This window comes from Zootoca vivipara, chromosome 1 (assembly GCF_963506605.1).
Source record: "Zootoca vivipara chromosome 1, rZooViv1.1, whole genome shotgun sequence".
In the NCBI taxonomy this organism is placed as follows: Eukaryota; Metazoa; Chordata; class Lepidosauria; order Squamata; family Lacertidae; genus Zootoca; species Zootoca vivipara.
This window is the reverse complement of record NC_083276.1, coordinates 89,499,156-89,523,981: the sequence shown is the minus strand read 5'-3', so window position 1 is coordinate 89,523,981 and position 24,826 is coordinate 89,499,156. Positions and strand designations below refer to the sequence as shown.

Below are 24,826 nucleotides of genomic sequence, written 5' to 3'. Positions count from 1 at the left end.
AAACATAAGAACAAAATCCTACAGACAAGCATCTGCTGAAAGAAAATAAATGTCTCTAAGCTTAAGACAATGATAGGGAGGAATGGTGGAGGGAGAATAAACACTAGAGCTCTGTTGTGAACAAGCTTCTAATAAGAGGGAATGATTTCACCCAGAAAGTGATTCCCTTTGAGCTTCCCCAATAAAATCTAGAACAACATTCCCTGAACCTATTTGCTTACAATTTGGCAGGTTTCTTACACAGGAAAACCCCTCCAGTCTGCAATTTTCAGACCCATGTCCACAGAGCATTAAGTAAGATAAGATTTGGGGGGGGGGGCTTCCTAAAACTGTAATGGCTGCCCCTCCAGGAAACCACTGCCATTATCCTTCTGAAATCAGTCCAGAGGATTCATGCCCTCAGAAAGTCTGGTCTTGCCTGCAAATGTCACCCAATTCTACCCCAAAATAAAGTTAGAAATTTCCTCTCTTTTTTTAAAGTTAAAACTTTAATCTTTGCCCAGCAAACATATTTGTTTATAATTTGGCAAGCCTTATTCACTCCAGAGGGGCTGGTGTGCTGCAAATCTTATCTATTCCTGTCTGAAGAAAAAAAAGCTATGGCCATAAAAAAAAATCAATAGTGAATAATCAGAGTAAAATGAAACAGACATCCTAACAAGCATGTTGGGCAGAGACTGCCTGTTTTCAGAACTGCCAAATCATGATCTGAACTTAAATTTATGGTCTGTACACTCCCACAGTCCTCACCCCTTCACTGCCATAAGTGATTCTGAGTTATACACACAGCAGCAACTTTCTTCTCTTCCCTGACCTCACCACTGGCTTTATTTAACATGCAGCCTGATGAGAGTGTTTTGGAAAACTCAAAAGCTTCCTCACTATTTGTGACTTTTTGGTGGTCCTAAGAAAGGTATTGGCCTAATCCAGCTTTTGAATATATTTCTTATAGGACAACATGGTTACATTTGTTTTCTGTGTTACTAAAATGTTACCTAAACATTTGTTTTCTGTGTTACTAAAATGTTACCTAAATGTTTTTGTGGCGATGCTGTTAAATATATATCCCTGCCTTCCTCCCAAAGGAAGGAACACCATATGTATTACGCAAGGTCTCTCTTCCCTACATCTCTCTATGAAATGAATATATTTCTTACTATTACTGTACTTATAATGGCCAAAGATTATACTTATTTCCTTATTAAAAGGAAAGATGGACCAAAATAGTTTTTATATATATTGCTAAAAGAGACACAGACTTAAAAGCTAATTGTTATTTTTTTCTGCTATTTAGATGGAAGCCCAAATACGTGTTTGCCTTCAACATGGGAGATGAAGGAAAGCCTGCAGCCAATAAAAAAGTGATGGGGAAGAGAAAGCAGCACACAGAAGAAATAGAGAGGGAGGCAAATGTTGCACATTTCTTCAGCATATATTATGGCAATCAAACTAAATATTCATAAGGATTCTGAAAAGTACAACCATAAGCAATCTGTGTGACATACTAAAATTATATGCTTGTTTATGAGTTATACTAAAGGCTTAATTTGCTTCTTCTCTGTCAAAAGAGAGTGAACATGATCATAAGCCACTTCATAAGGGCTTAACATGCCCCCAAAAAGGAAAGGAAAGGAAAGGAAAGAGGGAGGGAGGGAGGACTACATGAGGGGACACACAATTTCATATCCCATAAAAATGCTACTTGGAAGATGAAAATTTCTTAGCTTCTTTTATAAGTGTTTAATGCATGGATCTTAGCACTCTGGAACCCAAGTCCTGGTGTATTTTAAATGACCCACTTAAAAGCCAAGGACAGAAAAAACAGCATTATGAGGAAAATATATTTAAGCAAAGATAATATACAAATGTATGTAATAAGAAAACTAAAATAATAAGCAGAATAAGGTCATCATTTGCCTTGAGGCTATGGAACATGGTGTTCAATAGAAATAAATATATTTGTAGGCCTGCCTTTCATAGAACTAAAACTATAGATATATTACATGAGAGGATGACGTATAACAATTAAGAAATTTCTATTCATGCAACTATAAATGAAGATCGTTTACTGTATTTTTGCTTAACACTTTCAAAATTCACCTTAAAAAGACAAGCAGCCCTGTTGTGTTTAAAAATCTATTAATTTAATATTAATCACAGAGTTATTACGTAATAAAATCCAGATTTTCAAGATTCTGAAGACTGCCAACATGTGGCAAGGCACAGAAGTAATGCAACATGGCTCAAGGTTTCTCCTGAGGAGTAAAACTCAAGGCTAAAATGTGTGTGATGCTGATCTAAGCTGCCATGCATGCAGCCAAGGGTCAGACTATTATTAAACTACTCTGTAAACATGGCTCTACAGCTATTTATATTTGCCAGTTTTGTATATGCTTTAGGATAACATTAATTTTGTCAACTATAACCTGTAAATCAAATCAAACAGAAAACAAAGTTAAGGACAGACATGCACATGTACAGAGATAGGATTAAATTCTCTTTTAAAAACAACACGAATTACTCCTCTGTTTTCTCATTTCTGCATTTCAGGTTTGAATAAATTTTGTCTTAGATTTCCCTGAACCAGAAACACAGTTATTTCTGTAACAAGTTGCTGTTCCCTTCAGCTGCTTGCTACAAAAACCTGCTACAACTAAAAGAACTAATTAGCTCCTGTTATTTAATATGATTAACCAATATTCAGATTGCAACTTAGCATTTCAGTTGATCAAAAAATGTGATCCAAGCTCTTTCCATTAACATCCCTTGAACATAATCATGATTTTAATTTTCTAGCAGTTTCCTCCCTATCTCTGCACTTCTAGAGAACAAGCATAACTCAGTACAGTGGTACCTCGGTTTATGAACACAATTGGTTCTGGAAGTCTGTTCATAAACTGAAGCATTCATAAACTGAAGCGAACTTTTCCATTGAAAGTAATTGAAAGTGGATTAATCCGTTCCAGACGGTCCACAGAGTACTTAAACTGAAGCGTTCATAAACTGAAGCGAACTTTCCCATTGAAAGTAATGGAAAGTGGATTAATCCGTTCCAGATGGGTCCACAGTGTTCATAAACCGAAAATTCATAAACCGAGGTTCCACTGTACGTGAAAAGTAATGGAGAAAGTGCTGGGAGTACAAGAAAGCAAAAAAGGGGGAGTCAATAAACAAGAAAATAAACCTACATCTTAGGTTCTACTGCATGGTGCTCTCAGTTAAGACATTTGGTTGGGCATGTTCAAGTTTAGTGCAGTCTGCTTAAATAACGAAACACTGAATAGAATGCCAGTTCCAAGTTCTATTCTTCCAAAGTCTTCAAATTCTGTGATTTGAAGCCTCAGATATAAACCATGTTTTTATTTGCACACTTTAAGCTACAGATGTTTTGTTGTCATGAGTTCTTGAAACGGTGCTTCTGCTACCATTATGCAGTCCATATTTCTATTTACCATGAACAAACAAACAATGCCTATTATTTCTGTAGATGTCAGGTTTTGCTGATCTTGTGATTTTTTAATTTTTGAACATTACATCTGTATACAGATTAGTCTCCCATTTTCCATTCATGTAACTGCATGGATATACATACAGATCGTGCCCAAACCTTCCAATGTACACCCCCCCATACTTCTACGATTTAGTGGTTAATATAATTTTGAGGCAGACACATATTTTCGCTTCAGTTAAGAACCACTTCACACACGTGACATTATTTCTGCGTATATTGCAATCATTACAAAAGTCAAACTTCCTGTGTTAACTGAAGAGTCATTCATTCATTCATTCATTCATTCAGTTTATTCATTCCATTTATATACCACCTTTCCGCCGAAGGCACTCAACGTGGTTTACAATTTTAAAGTACTGAAAGATCAGTGTACAGCTCCATTTCATTTGCTTTAATGGCATTAAATGGGGACGGGTACCTTCTACATGTAGCTGGGACTCCAACTGCCATCAGCCCAAGCCAGCATGGACAATGGTCAGGGATGATGTGAGTTGTAGTCAAGCAATATCTGTGGAACACCACACTGGCTCCTGCTATGTCAAGAAGATTAGACAAATTCATGGACGATAAGGCTATCAGAGGTTTCTAGCCATGATGGATATATTTCACCTACACTGTCAGAGGCAATAATTTCTAAATATTGGTTGCAAGGGGCCACAGGAGGGGAGAGTGCTGTTGAGAGCTTTCCACAGGCATCTGGTTGGCGACCATGAAAACTGGGTGCTGAATTAGATGGGCCATTTGGCTGATCCAACAGGCTCTTCTTCACTTCTCAGATACTTGCAGATAAAAAACAATGAATGCAGCAGACTATTTTACCCAGTTCTGCACACAAAGGTAACATCTTGAGACTGGTTTGCAAATGAAGTTTTCAATGCAAGAGTCACTACCATGTGGGAAATTGTTTCTTGTTTTAGTGGTTACCATTAAACATGTAGTACAAGGTAAGGTTGTGAGAGAATGTTTATAATACTTAAGCATATGATTCTCTCTACATAAGATTCCTGTTCTATGAAACTGCCAAAGAGTGATTTTTCTGTTATAATCTACTCCTCAATTATTCCTGTTGAGCAATATAACATTGGGACACTGTGGGATGTAGTGGTTAATGTTAAACTTGTGGGAATCCAGGTTCAAATCCCTGAACAGTATGAAACTCTGTAGGTGGCCTTGGGAAAGTCATTACTTCTCAGTCTAACCTATTTCACAGTTATGAGATGGAAAATCACCACCTGAGATCCTGGAGAAAGGCTGGGAATCTGAAAACAATATGCATGGTACATGACATATGCAAATCCTCCTTTCGGGCTTTCAAAACATTTGTGCACTTTCAGATCCCACCTGTTATGCCAGTTATCATGCATAAAATTACGGCCATGTTCAAAAACTTGAGAATCTTTTCATAGGTGGAGAAGAATCCAATTATACTGGTATTCTAGAATTTCAACTACAAAGATTTTAGTTCCCCTAATTTTTTTTAATTACTGTTCATTTTTTTTCTTATTCCCATTAACATTAACAGAGATTATTGAAAGAACTCAACTGAGGAGAGAAAATTGAAGGTATAGAGATCAAGTAAAAAAAAAGAGTTTCAGCTTTTTCTGTTGTTATTATTACAAGACTTCCCAATTATGTTAGTAAATATTTCCCAGGATGAATGGAGTTTTTTAAATTAAATTTGAGTAATTAAATATCTGCATGTCACTAGATATTCTAAATCACATGAATTATTGGGGGGGGCACAAACCAATAGGCAATTGCTCACCAACTATTAAAAAAACTAAGAACCTAACAAAGGATAGTAAGATCACTTTAGTTTCAGCAGGGATAAGTGACACTGTGAACTCTATGTGATCTTGGAAACATACATCATAGCTTGTGCTTGATGTGCTTTTTAATACAAAGAGGAAAAAAATCATTTAAACTAGGACTTAAATGTAAGACTTTGAAAAGTTTATTTCATATGGCAGAAGTGAGTCCCAATCTCAGGCTTCATAAACATGTTACTTGTGAAGGTATACAATGTCAGAATCCCTGTCAGGAGAAGTGGGGAATAAATACAGCCATACCTTGGGTTACAGACACTTCAGGTTGTGTGTTTTCGGGTTGCATATCGCGCTGAACCCGGAAATAATGGAACGGGTTACTTCTGGGTTTCGGCACTCGCGCATGCACAGGAACACTAAATCACGCTTTGCGCAGAAGCACCGAATCACGACCCGCGCATGTGCAGATGCGGCACTGCGAGTTGCAAATGCTGCGGGTTGCTAACGTGCCTCCTGTATTGATCACGTTCGCAACCCGAACGTCCACTGTAAATAAATAATCCTTAAGATTCATACATACAGCAGGATGTCTTTCCACATACAGATCCATGTTCCTTTTGGGATATTTGTAATAATATCATTATTCTGATGGATTAACTTGATGTTTCATGGTGTCTATACTGTATGTAATCTGTATGTTGATGGACTGTGCATGTCTGTACAGGTGGAGAAAGTCTAATAAAAAAGTTAAACTGAAAGCTATCAGATACTAGTACAGTATTTGGTTAAAAAATAAAAACAAAAACTAGCTATGAGAGGCTGATTTACACATAGTACATTAAAGTTGATCTAAACATTCATGGAGAAAAAATATTCATGTAATGCTACTCTCTTGCAACAGCTCCATTTTGGAACAGTAGTGTCCCAAAGTTTTTGTTTTAGGTCGCAACTCAGAAGTCAATGCCTGACTATGTTTCAAATAGGGAGCCAAAACTGGAATTTTACCAGCTTTCTTGGCAATGGTTCCAAAGTGTCACTGGAGAGTCATTTGCTTCATTTCTACACTCATACCAACAACCAGGAGCCCCCAAAAATGTAGTTTTCAGTAGTCTGAATCCTTAACATGGAAATCAGGTGCACTGTAAAGCATTATTTCCTGGGATCCAAAAGTACTTTGATTGTTGCCACTACAGCAGTCAAGTCCCTTATAGAAGGCTTATAGAAGGCATCTAGGAGCAGGAAAGAAGGGACAAATCCAGAGACCATTTTGCCAAACCCAATTACAAATCAAGCCAAACAATTCCCACATCATTGCTTTAAAATCAGGTGAAAGAAGCAAGTGTTTGAACGCTCCCCCCATTAAATTCACCTACAAGCAACACACTACCATACCAAGGGCAGGAATTCACACTGTCACATAGAATGGGTGGGGGTTGTTCGCTTTGTTTCATTTTCATCTGGGGTAGAATCCAACTACGGTATGGGATTTCCACACATATCCTTAAATCCTGGGATACCTTTTCTGATGCAAAAATTTGTTGCTGTGCCCTAGATTCTCGATTAAACCCTATCACTTGAAAGCAACAACAGTGATGTATCTGGATATATCAGGTGAAGTAGATATCTAGATGAAGTCACAGGCCTCTATACACATGTTAATTGATTCAATTGTTGTGATCAGAACAAAGCTCTTAATCTCAGTCTAACTTGAAATTTCTCTAGTTCAGATGAAAATGTTTGGATTACAGGCACTATATTCTAATCTATCCCCTCTCTTTGCTTTTTTCTTCATCACAATCTATTAAGATACAAGGAAGAAAACTTAAGCAGAAACGAATGCATCAGAAACATTTGCCTTCTTGCCTCTGTATTTATTTTGAGTACTTGATTCTATGACAGAAACAGTATGAGCATATCCAATCACTCATTTTAAAAATGACCTCACAACACTCTTGGTTATGAAGATGAACTTTGCAGTTTATATACCACATACTAAAAAGCAATAAATATTTTGAACTTGTAATGGAAATTTCTTTTTGCAAATTTCTCTTAAACACCTCCCACCAAATTTTAATCAAGCTATAGAAAATTCACCATACAAGCTGCTTTTGCCATTAACCTCTTTATGGCCATGGTCTACCTACTCTATCAAGTACAGTAACACATTTCATATTTTTACTCTCTCCCCCTTCCCAATAAAGTTAAAAACCATTATCTGTCATTGCAGTAATAATCACACTACAAAGGCACCTTGCATCTATTTCATTTTACACAAAGAAATAAATTCAAACCCAAGAGAAAAGAGTCATCTGGACAATGCACCAAATTGTAATTATAATTCTTTCTGTAGTGAAGCATGGAAAAACATTGCTTCTGTTTTTGGAAAACTCACTGTAATCTGAATTCAATAAAATGCACCAAGTTAAGATTTCTACACAAATCTATAAATATTTTTAAGACACACAAAAATACCAAAGCCAGAATTTAAGGCAAAAATGGGTTGAATGCAAAAGGTGGCTTGCATCACTGGAATTCTGACAGCTCCCCTTCTGCTGCCTGTCTCATGTCATTCCAACTATACCTGCACTTCTCTATAATCAACCAATAAAAGTACCCAATAAAATAGTTCTGCAAAGTGGAACTGCACCCTTTCCTTCCCCTGTGAGTCCTTCAAATCTGCTACAGAGGGCTTGGAGAAAACCTAGAGCAAATTTAGTGGGCATGCAGGGACAATAAGTTCTTTTGCACAGCCAGAAGTCCTTACACTAACTTACTTTGTCAGATACCACCTATCAGGACTTGAAATATCAATATATTAACACTGTGCTTTGGATGGGAACCTTTGGGTTAATGGGTGGTTCCAAACTGAATAAATAAATTATACCTGCTGCAGTTTTACTTGAATATTTATTTTGCACAGTACCAGTATTTTAGTAGAATCAGCACTGTTGTTGTTTAGTCGTTTAGTCGTGTCCGACTCTTCGTGACCCCATGGACCATAGCACGCCAGGCACTCCTGTCTTGCACTGCCTCCCGCAGTTTGGTCAAACTCATGTTCGTAGCTTCGAGAACACTGTCCAACCATCTTGTCCTCTGTCGTCCCCTTCTCCTAGTGCCCTCAATCTTTCCCAACATCAGGGTCTTTTCCAAGGATTCTTCTCTTCTCATGAGGTGGCCAAAGTATTGGAGCCTCAGCTTCACGATCCGTCCTTCCAGGGAGCACTCAGGGCTGATTTCCTTAAGAATGGATAGGTTTGATCTTCTTGCAGTCCATGGGACTCTCAAGAGTCTCCTCCAGCACCATAATTCAAAAGCATCAATTCTTCGGCGATCAGCCTTCTTTATGGTCCAACTCTCACTTCCATACATCACTACTGGGAAAACCATAGCTTTAACTATACGGACCTTTGTCGGCAAGGTGATGTCTCTGCTTTTTAAGATGCTGTCTAGGTTTGTCCCCTTCATGGATCAATGCCTTGTCGTGGCGAAGGGGCTTGAATAACTCAGAGAAGCTATGAGCTATGCCATGCAGGGCCACCCAAGATGGACAGGTCATAGTGGAGAGTTTTGACTAAACGTGATCCACCTGGAGAAGGAACTGGCAAGCCACTCCAGTATCCCTGCCAAGAAAACTCCATGGACAAAGACAACAGAATCAGCACTAGCAATGAATAAATGCATTGTGATGATTTCTATTTAGAATGTCATTCTTTCAAAGTGAAATCAGTGTGAGTCATTTAAGAGACGTGTACCTAGATGCTAATGTGCACATATGGGTTAATAGTAGCAGTAAGAGCAAATTTCTAAAACAATTTTCAACTATCAAATACAGACATGGGAATTTTGTACTGTTTATATCAGCACTGCTCTTCCTAATAAGTACATATCCTGAATTTACCAAAAGACAACAAGGTTCAAAACAATTAACTAGTAATTAAAATCACAGTCAAATTGTAAAATTATATAGGAAAGCAAACTGCTACCTTTAGCATTCTATTCTTCTCTATTCAAAATTTATTATCACAAGAAGTCTTGCAGTAAGAGAAATGACAGATAGGGAGATATCCAATTGGTATCCCTTATAGAAGGGCTTATAGAAGTCCCTTATAGAAGGCTTATAGAAGGCATCTAGGAGCAGGAAAGGAGGCAATGTCTGGCAATTCCTTCTCTTCCTGCAGTTCCCTGCCCCAACCTCCATCTGCTGAGCAGCCATCCAGAGCAGATGAGGGAGAGAAATTGCCATCGACTGTCACCCTCCCCATGCAACTAGTAGATGCTTTCTGCCAGCAGAGGGACACCAATTGGATATCTCCCATATAAGTGAAGAATCACTAAGACCAGGGGTCCCCAGACTACGGCCCAGGGGCCACATACGGCCCCCAAGGCTCTTTTATGCTGCCCCGCCGCCCGCTGCCACCGCCCACTCTTACCGGCGCGGTGCGGCTGCCGACTTCCAACACGGAAAAGTGACGGAAATAGCTTGTGCGCACACGCAAGCGTCATTTCCGGTGCACTTCCGGGTCGGAGGAGGCTTCTGCACATGCGCAGAAGCTATTTCCGGCGCTTTCCAGGTCAGGAGTGTGCCAGAAATAGCGTCTGCGCATGCGCATGGGCACGCACAGCCACGTGCTCCCGCGCCCCCGCACGTGCTCCCCCACCCTCCAGCCCACCACGCAATCGGCGCGGCAGACATCCGGCCCAAAGCCGGGTAAGTTTGGGGACCCCTGACTAAGACTGTACATGTAAACCATGGAACAAATCTGAAATGAACCAGTCTAGAAATAATAAAGCTCATTGTAAAATTTGGGAGAGAAGGTATTCCATAAGAATATTTAATTTTAACAGATTAGCTGGAAATTAGAAGGCTTTAAACTATAAAAAGAGCCAAGCAATTAAAAATTACTAGCACAACCACTGTGCTTTCCCTCCACATCATAAATATTTATACAGTCTGACAGTGTTCCAGAGATGTGCATCCTCTTAAAAATCCATTGATTATTCACTGAGGAATGAATTGAAACACCACTTCACTTGTGACTTGAGAGTACAACTAAACTTCTCGCTAGCAAGAAAGTTCACAGAAAATATTCCTAGAAATCACAACGTAACTGTAGACCTCGCTTCTTAAGCAAAGTATTTAAAAAATCAGCTACCAAATCCTACCTACTTATCACAGGGGAAAGTAGTAATTTTAACAAGTCACTGGTGTGCTAACACAATAAACATGTTTTCTATTGCTTTAGTGAGAGAGACAAGGCAGGTCAAATGGGGGGGGGAGAAATAATGGACAACAAGATGCCGTAGAGCACTTGGAAAGCTAAATGTAAAGAAGAAAAAAGAAAAAAAAGGCTTTCAAGAACGAGGAGATTGTGCCAAGAACTCCCAAGACTAGAAAATAACCCAAGTGGTGAATAATACTGCAAAAATTGTTAAACCTGAAGTTTGGGGGAGTTGTCTTTAGTAATTATTTAGACCTATACTTTCTCTATAGAAAAAAAGAATAATTTAAAATTTTAAGGTAAGTAGCAATACCAGTAAACTGCTATGGGTAGTCAAGTATTCTGAACCCTCCATTATCACAAACAGGGAAAACAATTACATGTTTTCTACATTAAGGTACTGAGCATGACCCCCTCCACCCTGCTCAGCTGATACAATGTTGCTGCTGGCTTCCCTCACCCCAGTGGGAAAGATGAGGGTTGCATAAAATCTTTCAGGAAGTCTCCTCTTCTTCCTTGTTTGCAAGTACAGTATAACTGACCAGTATTTGACTGAATTCTACTGTATTCATTTTGCAAGTCAAATGGCCAACACTCTATTGTACTCTTTAAAATCTGCGAAGAGAGCTAACAAGGTATCAGGGTGGATAAAAATCAATGATTTTAAAAAAAAAAATCAAAAAAATCGGATTTTTTTAATTTAAATTGGATTTTTTAAAATAAAATGCTTTTAGAGGAAAATATATTACCATCCAAAGGTTATTCCATCATGAAATAAAGATTATTTTTAATTATGTAGAGTAAGGTTGTATATGTTTAATTTTTTTGGTAAATAAATTTCATTAATCCATTCACAATGTCATGCTCTTCTAGAGGTTTTTGTAAGATTATTGGGCAGTTTCTCTGCCCACAAGATATTATCACGGATGCTTGGTTTACTTTTGCAGTTCTCAAAACTGAATTTGACTCAGCAAAGATCACATGCCTCTTCTTCACAGCAAAAATGTTATAACATGAACAGAGTTGAGAAAAAGACCTTAATCCTATTGTTCTACAAACCTATGCATACAGAATCAACCCCTTCAGTGCTAAGTTTCAAGAAGTTCAGTGAATAGAATAGAAACAACGTTTTTCTGATTGTTTGGAGTGGACAGCATTTAAGTTTTTCCTGTGTAGCTGACAGTCTAGGTTTCTTAAAATATATATATCTTGTTTTTGTTTAGCCAAATTAGTTAACAAACATGGATGTTTGTTTAAGCAAATAACATATGTTGTAATGTTATTGTTTCAGTTGAATAAATCTATTTAAATTGTTATTATTAAGGTAATTATTATTTTTCTCCTTCCTAAGTACAACAGAAAAGTTGTCCAAATATGAATGATTAACCTATCAAACTGGGGATAAAAAAAACTAATAGGAAAAGTTGTTATTCTAAAAATCTTCATCTACTAGCATATTAAAGTTATACCAGCAAGCATTAGTCTTTATGTAGAAAACTATGATTTAAATCAAATCCACCCTGCAAGGTATCCCTGGCATATGCAAACTATTTACTCTGGTGTACTTTCACTGAAATCAATAAGACTACATTATCCTAAGTGGCCTATGAATCACTGTGTCATACGTACTGTAGCTACAGCAATGCCATCAAATAGTGTTAGGGGACAGGCAGCAGCTGTGCTTAATTCTGCTGCCTAGTTCCACACCTTTCTGTGACCCTGTCCCTCCTCATGATACCACAGTACACTCTTCAGTTTCTTGATGCACACTTGCAGCATGGCTATTTCTGTACATAACAATTTTACAGCAGCTTGAGTAAAGGCAGGGTGAAACTAACGGATGACTTTCCATCACTTTGTAAGCAGTGATGGCACCAGAATGCACATGGTACAAAAAGAAAGAAGAGTTGTTTGTCTCAAAAGAAAGATTTGCTTGTTCAACCATGTTGTAGCTTGGGCGGGGGAACCTAGACAGTAAGTGCTACAGAAAATCCAAAGGCTCATGATTAGTAAATGTGAAAATCAGAAAAGGACTGGTGTGAAGAGCAGGGTGACATAAATCAATTCCTGGTAACCTCAACAGATGGTGTGTTTTCATATATGTTTAAAGCCAATGGTTTCAAACTATTACTCTAAATGGATTCTTTTTGGAGAATCCAAGCCATCTTTTAACTTCGAAAGTGTGAAACTTTTCTTAGCCAAGCAGCCAGCCTAGACAAAAGCAACATAACAGCATATGAACATTTGCTAGTGAAAGATACACATTAAGATTTTCCCCTAAAAGTCTTCCATGGCAGCAAATTTAATAATACTGTACAAGAATGTGTTGGATTCAGAGAAAAATCAACGTCAGACTGATTTCCCCCCCCTCCCCTATCAGTTCCCTATAAACTATAAAGCCTCTCCCAGAGGTCAGCAGAACCTGCTGAAAATGATGGGGTGTGGCATGGGGACTGAGGGGGAAGGGAGAAGCCCTGAAAATCAGGCTAAGGCAGCTTCCAGAAGTAGAAGCTGGATCCAACCCAATAATGCCAAGTACAAAAAGTGCTAAGCAATACCTTTTGCTGGATCAATTTATGAGTATCTCAGTTACAAAGAATTTTAACCAGCCAGAAAAGAAGGATGGCCAATTATCAACCATTGGCATACCTAGCTTTTAGTATCAAAAATATTGTATACCACTCAATCCCTTACCAAAATGTAAGCACTCAGGATGAGAAATCCAAATAGCTAGGGCAGCAGATCACAAAAAACAGGGCCTCGCAGCTGTACTGCAAAGGCGGTAGTCACATATGACTAAAATATATCTTATTCCAAGGCCAATACAGCAACATTGCTGCTGACATGAGTGCTGGAAGGAAGACCACTCCCTGCTGCAAGGCCCATTTTTACCTGGCCTAGGGGGCAGCGCCCAGACTCACATTGAACAGTCAAAAGATGCTCCTGGGAAGCTACTGAGACATTGCTAGAACAACTCTTGGGTTGGGGCAGCTGGCTAAAATGTTTTACAATGTTTTAGTCTGTTCTAATTTTGGTTCCTCTTTTATTTGTTTTTGTTGGGCTGGGGTTGTTTAAATGTTTAGTTGCAGTTGGTGGTTATTTTAATTTGGGTATAACTGTAAACTGTTTATTATTGCTGTTATTATTGGTTGGATTTATTGGTTTGTTGCCTGTATAGGGTATTCTGCTTTTTAATGTTTGATGTTCGGTTGTGTTTTTATATAGGTATGCTGTAAGCTGTCCAGAGTAGGCAGGATATAATAATAATAATAATAATAATAATAATAATAATAATAATAATAATAATAAAGCAAAGTTTTCTGAGATATAATGAATTGCTCGTCCCCCTTAAAACATAATAGTCACAATCTATTAGCTCCACCAGAATTGTTATATTTCAGCTATAAACAAGGTCCCATGTATGGTTATTCAGAACTGCTCCTAGCAAATGTACTTTAGTTCATGCTGTTTTGTGTACTGTTTACAATCTACTATCATAGTCAATGACTCTAAATTACTAGGATCTGTTAGAAATGCTGTAATTTTGAATAAAAATGCACATATGTGTAAGTCACCATTTTCATGGAATGGCTTTAACTGCTTTAGGTGTGGACCATTGCACATACTAGTTTGCCAGCATGTGTATACAACAAAGGAGTTGCAGTCCATTCTGGATTCATGATGACTACAGTGGTACCTCGGGTTACGGACGCTTCAGGTTACAGACTCCGCTAACCCAGTACCTCGGGTAAAGAACTTTGCTTCAGGATGAGAACAGAAATCGTGCAGCAGCGGTGCAGAGGCAGAGGGAGGCCCCATTAGTTAAAGTGGTACCTCAGGTTAAGAATAGTTTCAGGTTAGGAATGGACCTCCAGAATGAATTAAGTTCTTAACCCGAGGTACCACTGTCTATGCATAAGACACATATTTGCTGCAGTTACATGTTAGATGCCTTTTTGTGCACAAAAATACTTAATATATGAATGAGTCTTAATATTTTGCAGCTTCATGTATGTGTGTTTGTAGAAATCAATGAAATTTTGCACAGAGACAAAAGTACAGTATGTATTTACAGTGCTAGCTTATACCCAATCCTACCAAATCCAAGATGTTAATGCTATGGCATCCCCATCCAACTAGTGTGGGTAAGTGCCACAAGTCAGGCTCCAACAATGATAAGTACTATCCTAGATGAACATACTGAAGCACATATGCAACCTGATTTGCCTTTGACATTCTGCCTCCTACTGTTTCTTTGAGCCAGATGAACAGGCAGTCAAGCATTTAGTCATGACATGCCAGTATCAGGCAAGCAGGCCATGCTATACTGGTTAACTAGCTTTTGTTGCAGGTTGACCACTTATGGCGTAGTCTGATCTCCTACAAGGAGAAGCCAGAGAGATTCCCCATAAGTCAGTACTTATTGGGGATCTCTGTAGCCTGTTCATGTAGGAGTGCCTACAGCAGAGACCCAACTGGAGATGCCATGATGAAATCCACATATAACCTGTACAAGTTTTGCAATACAGAGGCTAAAACAAAAAACTGAGCTGTATTTAAAAAAGACATCCTTAGTCAATATGCCACCTTAAGTGACATTTTCATGTTTAGAAAGTAGTGTCAGTTTTTTAAAAAATCCAGACATTTTTCATGGTGTAATTGAGCTATATCTATACAAAGTGATAGTTCTACCCTTCTAATGTCAAAGCTTGAAGAACTACAAAATGGGAATTAGAAAGGTAAAACATAAGCTAGAGCAACAAAACTATGCACAATATTTTTGTAGCACTACAATTGTTTTTAAATAAGAATTTATCCAAGCCAATATATCAGAAAAGTAGATAGGGAAAGAAATGTGCATGCACAAAAACATCACTCATTCTGCTTTTCAGGAAACTACAGATGTTTCTGCAATACCTCTAAGGTAACCCCTCCCCCCCAAAAAAAATCTATGTGAAGCCAGAAAGACACATAAATGTTGCCAGCAATAACCATGTATACACAGCTTCTTCAAATGAGCTTTTGGCTTTAAGCCACTGGCATTCCCCAGGCACTGTTGTCTTTATTCATGCTTCCACTATATTGTAGTTGCACGAAAACCACAAAGTGAAATCAATGGGATTAGTTTTTCAGTCATCCAGGATTCACAATTCTATTACTAGAGCAGCACTTGCAGTCCTCTCTTCTCCCCACCCCAAAAAGACGAATAGCAGTAAGGAGGTGTTTGCACCATGTCCCCCTCCTTCCAACAGAAGGAATGGAGTTCCCTAAGAACAGCAGCAGAACAATCTCCTGCTACACATTCTTCTTCTGGATCACGTCCAGAATAGACTATACAGGACAAGGCAATGGAATTAGGGAGATCCTGGACCACCACAACCAGCATCCAAACTCCCCGGGTGTTAAGCACATTTTGCATCATGGTCATGGTATATGGCACCTGAGACTCAAGAGTAAAACGCCCCCCCCCACCCGCATGCTGCAGCGCAAATCACCTGGGTGGTGCTGTGAGCGGTGTGAGAGTCAAAGTGCCGACATGCCCAACTCACAAGTAAAATTGCAGCTGATACTACCCCTGCTTGCACCATATCGTAAGTCACCTGGATGGCACTGCGGACAGCACAGGACTCAAAATGCCGCCTCGTGCGACTCACAAGTAAAATTGTTACCACTGAGGGAAACTTTCCCAGTGCGTGCTGCAGCATGAGCCAAAGTGCATGGCACCTCACAGCAGCCACACTGAACTGGCCAGGCCACCCGGATAGGTGCTTCTCTCCCTCTCTCCCTCCCCCGCCCTATTGCAGGGCCAGGCTGGGCTCTGGCAGTGGAGCCAGGCAGCTTGTTCGGAGCCACCAGCCAGTCATCACTGCTTCTCTTTTTCTGTGAGGTGCTCTCGGAGCGCCTGACTTCTGTTGCCTCCACTCACTTCCTCACCCAGCTCAGCTCCCTATGGCTGGCTGCAGTGGTTTCCTCTCCCCACTCTGGTTGCCTTGGTGGCATTGTCCGCTCCTCCTCCCCCGGCTCCGGGACTTTTGCAAGGACCCAGCCTGGCTGCAGCCACGCCATACTGGCCTATGGGGCACACACACCTCTGTGGGGTGGGGTGGGGTGGTAAGGCTCTTAAAGCTGGCAACTATTAAAAGTGCCAAGAAGACAGGACAAAACATGGAAGGAGCATGAGGAAGAGCAATGAAGAGTATAAGCATGTGGGGACAGTGTGGTTTGGAGAAATATTAAGGGATCATAGAATTGTAGAGTTGGGAGGGACACTGAGTACCATCTAGTCCAACCCCCTGAAACGCAGGAATACGCAGCTGCCCCATACCTGGAACCTCGGCACCACTACTTGCCACCACCAATATCAGCACTATGCTCTAACCAACTGAGCTATCATCTGTCGTGTTAAGCCTTGTCGCGTGTGAGAAAGAAAGCGCTCAGGGGTGGGGTGGTACATGTGGAATAACTCCCTGGAAGGGATATGTTGGCATTCCAGGAGTCAGCTCGGAGAGGAGAAAGGGAACGTGGGTAGGCATGATGGAAGTTCGGAGTAATATTGCACTGGGAAGCAGGTAAGAATTTATCTAAAGAATTTAGATATATAAAGGCTTTCTGGCAGAAGCAAAAGTTAGTAGTGGACGTAGGGGCTGGGTGCCATGTAAGAGCTATATGTGTATCTATTGGGGGTGGGGTGGGGAGAGACGGTCTTTGGCAGTAACATCCCAGTATTAAGATGGTTGTTAAGTCCAGGAAGTTGAAGCAATATCAGGTAACATATTTGGAGAAGGGAAGGTATTTGGGGATTAAACTTCATTCCTTGCACTTGTGCTTTCCAGAACTTTTTGTTTGTATTTTAAACCCAACATGTTTTGGTTAAGTTTCAGTTGCTTTGTTTAATGCACGTGGGACATAATGTATGAAATGCTTTTAATTTGAAATATACTAGCTGGTTAGTTTATGACGGTTTAAGTTGTGCATTTGAAAGTCTTATTTACCTCAGACTATCATAGTAGTGCTTAAAATCTAAATAAAATTTGGAGTGGGGTCATTGAGGGACACTGAAGTCTTAGGTTGTGCAAACTGGACACGCAAGGCGGATGTCTCTGCCATCAGTTGTGTAGGCCTGCAATAAGTGTTAGTTGTTGTGCCAGAAAGATTACATAATATGAAGGAAAGAGGGTTTAGGGACAATCAAGAGCTTGTCTGCAGAGTGGAAGGAATGGAGTACCTTTTTCTGTCTTCCCACTTACAACCATTCTCTGAAGACTAGAGAAGGGACCCACATAAGAATATTAGGGGAGCTTTCTGCGGTCTTCAGATGAGAACTAGATCATATGAAAAATTAACATAAGATTTTAGCTGGAGTTCATTCATTTTCAGCTTTGTAACCTTGTTATATAATAATAATAGTAATAATAATGGCATCTAAACATACTGTTAGTACACCCATAACCTAGTTTTCAGTGTCATCTGATGCCAAATTTGTCAACCTGAGTTTCTAACACTGACCACAACAACCATTTGAATATGCAATGGAGGCATCTTGTACATGGAAACTTGCTTGCACATATGAATTACCCCTTATTAGATCGAAGTAGCACATGACTGAAATTAAACACATACAATCAACATATCTGCTTTCAATGTCTTTATGTTATTTTTAAATGGCCTGTACTACTGTGCATTTTCAAAAATTAATTTAGCGGCCCATACTAAACATTCATTGACTGGCATGCAAGACCCAGGATAGGGCCTAAATGAAGTAGTCAGGACAGAATTTCAATCAAAAAGTGAGCCATTCTAAATATGCATACTATCATAAGGGCTGATACAACATACAAGATTCTGGATTTAGGGTGCAACCCTTTGCACACTTACTTCAGTGGGACTTACTTCTGAATAGGCCTACCATCTGTTATTCCATTAAAATGTATGAGGGAGGGAACTAAAGTAAATTAAGCACAAGGATGCCAAAAGTACATTGGACAGAAGAATTCTAGCAAGTGCTATGTTATCTTTATGCAGTGTGCTAGCTAGTAAAGCTATGCTGCTGCAGAAATGTTCATTTCACAAAGTCATATTATTTTAATACACTGAAGATTTACTGGCTTACAAAACATCTGACAATATCAGAAAATATTGACTCCAGCATTACAAAGCATTACTTAACCATTGACAAAACAAAGATGAAGAAAAAAATATCTACTACAGTATTCTAGATTGGGTAATTCATGAGATGAGGAAATGCCTAAAGAATTATTTTGAAGTCCAACTTTCACAATCTGGAATGATGCTGAAGCCTAAGATTTTAGAAGCATAAAAAGCAAGAGAAATGTTAAGTATGCTAATTTTACAAATTTTATTTATTACATGCATATAACCACCCATTAATTTAAAACGACATGAAATTCTATTGTGTTTATTTCTACATTAATATTTGCTACTTTATTTGATAATATCAAACTATATTTCATTTAAAATCTAGCCAGTAGAAAAACCTTCATGAACATTCTTTTCTCTTCAGGTGACAGACAAGAGCATATTCAGAAGATATAGAAAAGGTAACAATTGCTTATTATAACATAAATCCCTTCAATAAGATAATTGTATACACACTAATTTAGAAATAAAGTAACTTGCAGTTGAGCTTCCTCTCCCCCCCTTATTGATATGAAACCCTGATCCAATTCATCAGTGTGAATCTATGCTATGAACTTTAAAAAGTAATTTCAGAAAGCAAAACTGAAGAGTTGCAAAATCAATTAGGGCCATAAATAGAAAACACTACCACTATCCTTATTGTTCTTTTGAATGGCACTTTAAACATTGGCATTTTATTTGGCATGACATCTTTTTCAAAGGGATAATGACAAATGAGAGTTTTACATGAGGTATGTCAGGTGTCATATCTCCCCAAAGAAGTGTAACCCTAGGGTTCTTAAGATTAGCTGAAACATCAAAATAAAAAGAAAGCTGCAATATCCTTTAATTATAATTTCTTTATTTTCAAAGTTACTATCTTGCATATTTAGTATATGCATACAGTGTGCTGCTAGAAGCAGGATAGATACAAGATCATTCAAACTACAGTGGAACCTCGGTTTTTGTACATACTGTACATATACAGTACAGGCAACTACCCCTTGAAAATACAATGCAACACATTCTAGCTTGACTTTTGATCTCTCAGAATGTCTTTTTAGAAATACACCTCAAAGTAACTGATGCCTGCCCGTTTCAGTTTTTTTTTTAATATAAAAATTTAATGTAACATTTCACACATAATTCTGGGAAAAAATTAATGGAATACAATAGAGCAACATTTTGATCTCAGAACCTATTTGAATGGCTTGGTGATATAAAAGCATTTCTTCAAATACCTTCAAATACCTTTATATGCAATCAAGAACCCTACACACCTTCACACAACCTAATTTTGTCATGGCTCCACTGCCCCTAAGAATAACGTAATCCTGCTGCTTCTTCAGCTAACATAATGGAACGCAAACACAACACAGCCAACCATACACAACCTTTGGGTTTAAGAAACCATTTATACAAATGTTACCAGTCTGCATCTACTGTAAATACATCAGCTTGACTAACAAAGGTAGGGGGGAAAGAACCTCTTTACTTCAGGACCTTCCCAATCTTCAGTGAACCAATATTGAACTGAAAAATAGCTTGACCTAAAATAACATTAACATCTCTTTAACTCCCTTCTAGCGCAAACAGCACACTCAAAGAAGGCATATTCCATTTTTAAGGAGCACCATATACACTATATAATTCAACAAATCCACAACTGTAAATCAATGCTACCCTCTCCAGATCAATACTTTGGAAAAATTATGATTTGGCAACTCTTAACAGTCATTCACCCACCCACCTCCTTTCCTGTTGCCACACATTCCTCTGCATCTATTGGGTCCTCCAACATTTAGCACTCAGACCCACAGCGATCTAGGAGGTGGGCTTGTAATTTTTAACTCTACATCCTTAACCTAAGGGATATAACACATCCAACATTTGAAACGAGAGCATGTAGCAATTTTACTATTTTTTAAAAAAATGGAGAGGGAGTCCCCCAATTTAACTTGAAAACTTAAAACCGAAACCCCCAGTAATATTCTCTTACCTTCATATAACAGCCACGTCCTTCCAGAGGATGATAATGGAGCAAGGGAGCAACCCAGAAAAGGGAAGCCAAAAGGTAAAGTGGAGGTGGGAAGGGGGTCTTGCCCCCCAACACACACACACCCCTCACACACAAAAGGCTCAATTTAACCCGCAGAAACGGCTCAGTTCAGTCGAGTTCTTGCACCCCGCGAGGAGCAGCAGCAGCAGGCGAATAGGATGGGGGTCTCCAGCAACCGTTGCAGTGAGCGCCCCCCTCTCAACTCAGAGCCCCCCCACATTCCTGCCGCAGACAGAAAGGCAAGGGTGGGTGGGTAGGTGGGTGAGCAGGTGGAGGGAGGGGGGAAGGCAATGGAGCCTCCCCCCCTCCCCACCCACTGGGCACCCCCTCCAATGGAGGGAGGGAGAGAGGGGGAAGGGGTCTCAGAAGTCACCCCTCTCTGCCTGAGGGGAAGGACCTTTTTCTCCCTCCCACCCCGCAAGGAGGCTTCCCCCTCTCTTCCTTATCCTGCAGCCGTGGGGCCGAGGCTGGGGGGGGGGAGGCGGTAGCTTAACACCGGGGCTCTGCCTGCCTGCACTGAGCGGGGGGCCGAGAACGAACAGCAGCTGCCGCCGCCGCCGCCGCCACCTCCTCCGTCTTCCTCCCCTCCTGCTCCTCCTCCTCCTCCACCCGAGAGCCTGCCTCCCTCCTTCCTCTCCTCCAGCCTGCCTTCAGACAGGCAGCAGCATAGCAACCAACATGGCAGCTGCGCAGTCACCCAGCGGAAAGTGGGAAGGGGCAAGCTCTCGCGAGAAGCGCCCGAATTCTGCCAGCTCTCGCTCCCCCCTCCCCCGCCCCTTCGCCTCTCCTCTGTCACTGCCTAGCGCCTGGCTCGAATCACGCGACGCGGTTGGCTGCGCCGGCCGAAGCCCCGCCCACCTCCCTTTCCGAGGCAGGCGGTTGGCTGGCCAGGACGTCCGTCGCTGCAAGGGCAGCCGTAAGCCGTAAGCCTCTCCGAAGTTGAAGCTTCATTCAGAGCAACCAAGGGTGGATTTTTGCAGTATTTCGCGAGGCTCTTACAAATGGCAGGGGAAGGACGGCAGCTGCTTGAATGAGAGCTGTAGTGACACCTGCTGGCGATTTCATCTTGGGCTTTTTTATTTTGCGGGGCGCGGGTTTTTTTCTTTTTCTTTTTGGAAGCGCAGCTTTTTATTTTGGATCTAGCGCAGTTCTCTCCCACGCCCTTTTTTTCTTGTGATCATTGTCCTTAGTTGCGGCTGTGCTTTTGGATCGTCGTAGCTTTCCTTCTTTGGGTGTTTTGTGATTCTCCAGAATTTTCATTTTTGTGATGTGCAATCGCTGCAGAACTTGCATACAGTAGCCTCATTATTTCTTCTTGTAGTCAGAATCGCGTGTAAAAAAGCGGCACCGTGCATTGCAAAGGCGGGCGAGCTGAGTGCGTGCCATAGCTGCCAAGTTATCCCTTTTTTAAGGGATTTTCCATTATGCTGAATAGGCTTCCTCGCGAGAAAAGGGAAAACTTGGCAGCTATGGTGCGTGCCTGTTTTGCGGGACGTGTTTACAACATCGCCATAATATATTCTTGCGTAAAGCTGTTGAGGCAGCCAACCTGCAAACACACTTCCCTGGGAGTGAGTTCTGAGTAGACATGCATAGGGTTAAGCGGTGAAGCTTCAACTCTTCCTTCCAAGTATAACGCTGTAAAAACCACCATGGGATTCACTTTTGAGTAAACATCTGTAGCACTGCGCTCGTACGCTGTAATGATGCTCATGCTGATATGGAAATATGCCCTATTCAGCTCATTAAGACTTTTGAGGAAGCAGGTATAGGAAGGGAAAGGCTTTTCTTTTATGTACCTAAAACACAGTGAAAGTGGATCCACAGGTCTGTCCGTCCCCCAGCATATAATAATAATAATGATAATAATGATAATATAATATAAATCCTGGTACTTAATTCTCCCACACAGTATGTCCTCACTAATAATAATGATAATAATAATAGTAATTTATACCCCATCCATCTGGCTGGGTTTCCCCAGGCACTCTGGGCGGCTTCCAACAAAATATTAAAATACAATAGTCTGTTAAACATTAAAAGCTTCCCTAAACAGGGCTGCCTTCAGATGTCTTCAAAAAGTCTGGTAGTTGTTTATTTCTTTGACATCTGATGGGAGGGCGTTCCACAGGGCGGGTGCCACTACCAAGAAGACCCTCTGCCTGGTTCCCTGTAACTTGGCTTCTCGCAGTGAGGGAACCGCCAGAAGGCCCTCAGCACTGGACCTCAATGTCCGGGCAGAACGATGGAGATGGAGACGCTCCTTCAGGTATACTGGACCGAGGCCATTTAGGGCTTTAAAGGTCAGCACCAACACTTTGAATTGTGCTCAGAAACATACTGGGAGCCAATGTAGGTCTTTCAAGACTGGTGTCATGCTGTCTCGGCGGCCACTCCCAGTCACCAGTCTAGCTGCCACATTCTGGATTAGTTGTAGCTTCCAGGTCACCTTCAAAGGTAGCCTACATGTTTAACATCCTAAAGATAGGCTTAACTGTGCAGAAGTATTGATTTAAGAATTCCCAAGCTGCACCTATGTCCAATATTCAAAACTTAGGATTGTGACTCTGGAGCCATGTGAGAATCCTTGGTAAAATCATGACGACTTCATGATTTAACTTGAACCCAGGAACAGTGGTGTGGTATGTAATGAATATGGACCCAGGTGGCGCTGTGGTTAAACCACTGAGCCTAGGGCTTGCTGATCAGAAGGTCGGCGGTTCGAATCCCTGTGACGGGGTGAGCTCCCGTTGCTTGGTCCCAGCTCCTGCCAACCTAGCAGTTCGAAAGCACGTCAAAATGCAAGTAGATAAATAGGAACCGCTACAGCAGGAAGGTAAACGGCGTTTCCATGTGCTGCTCTGGTTTGCCAGAAGCGGCTTTGTCATGCTGGCCACGTGACCTGGAAGCTATACGCCGGCTCCCTCGGCCAATAATGCGAGATGAGCGCGCAACCCCAGAGTCGGTCACGACTGGACCTAATGGTCAGGGGTCCCTTTACCTATGGGACCCAGGTGGCGCTGTGGTTAAACCACTGAGCCTAGGGCTTGCTGACCAGAAGGCCGGCGGTTCGAATCCCTGTGACGGGGTGAGCTCCCGTTGCTTGGTCCCAGCTCCTGCCAACCTAGCAGTTCGAAAGCATGTCAAAATGCAAGTAGATAAATAGGAACCGCTACAGCGGGAAGGTAAACGGCGTTTCCATGTGCTGCTCTGGTTTGCCAGAAGCGGCTTTGTCATGCTGGCCACATGACCTGGAAGCTATACGCTGGCTCCCTCGGCCAATAATGCGAGATGAGCGCGCAACCCCAGAGTCGGTCACGACTGGACCTAATGGTCAGGGGTCCCTTTACCTTTACCTTTATGTAATGAATAGTGATTTCAATTAAACAGAGAAAGGTGCTTTAGTTCCATATTTATGTGTGATGGGTTTGAAATACCCAGCTGCCTTAAAATGAAGGTTCAGAGAGCTCAGCAGGATTGACTGTATTTTGCTGCATTGGGCAGGAGTATATTGTGATTAGGGTCTTGTGCGATGCTCAGCCTGCAGTTCCCCAAAAATGCTGGGTGGACAGATGTGGGGAATTGGAGCAGACTGTGTTGTTAGTGTTGTTAAGGATGGTGGGGCAGATTCAATTCAGTTTGCCTCTGAGGGTGAACCTGCCAAAACAATACATGAATTGAAATGCAGAAATCCTTTGGAATTCACACTTCTCTAAATTTTGCAGTGCTTTGGTAAAGTAATGAGTTCCAAAATGCTTATTTTGAGGGGAAGTGTGCATGAAAATGCAGGTATAGCTGAAAATGATATTTTGCCCCCAAATCGCTTAGGGCCACTCAGCACCTTAAATTGGCCTGGGAAGTGCAGATCACATAGAACAGGTATAATACTGCCTTGGCTCTCTGTACTTTATAGAGACTTGTCTGATTGGGGTGGCAATAATTTAGCATGATGAGAACAAGCCACAGTGAGCCTTAGGTTCATGTGCTTCGCCTCCCACTCCGGTGCTTAGCTGCAAGAAGGATAGAAGTTTTGACTTCCAGTCTTGCTTAGTTTGTCACCTGAATTTGACACACTGTAGTTAATATTAGCTATGGATTCTCTGAATCAAACCGTCTTCAGAAACAAAACATAGTT

General features: G+C 40.8%; 1 protein-coding gene across 3 annotated transcripts in view; it reads right to left on the bottom strand.

Annotated features, from left to right (window-relative positions):
- The window catches only part of PTPN4 (protein tyrosine phosphatase non-receptor type 4), an 81,221-nt gene extending 59,851 nt beyond the window's left edge, over positions 1–21,370 (bottom strand). For 2 of the 3 annotated variants that reach the window (XM_035128650.2, XM_035128655.2), the window contains exon 1: positions 20,632–21,369. The gene's annotated coding sequence lies outside the window, so the exon portion shown is untranslated. Of the gene's footprint in view, positions 1–20,631 lie in introns of all 3 variants that reach the window. The other variant, XM_060278648.1, reaches the window with a different exon arrangement.
- Between the last annotated feature and the right edge of the window lie 3,456 nt (positions 21,371–24,826).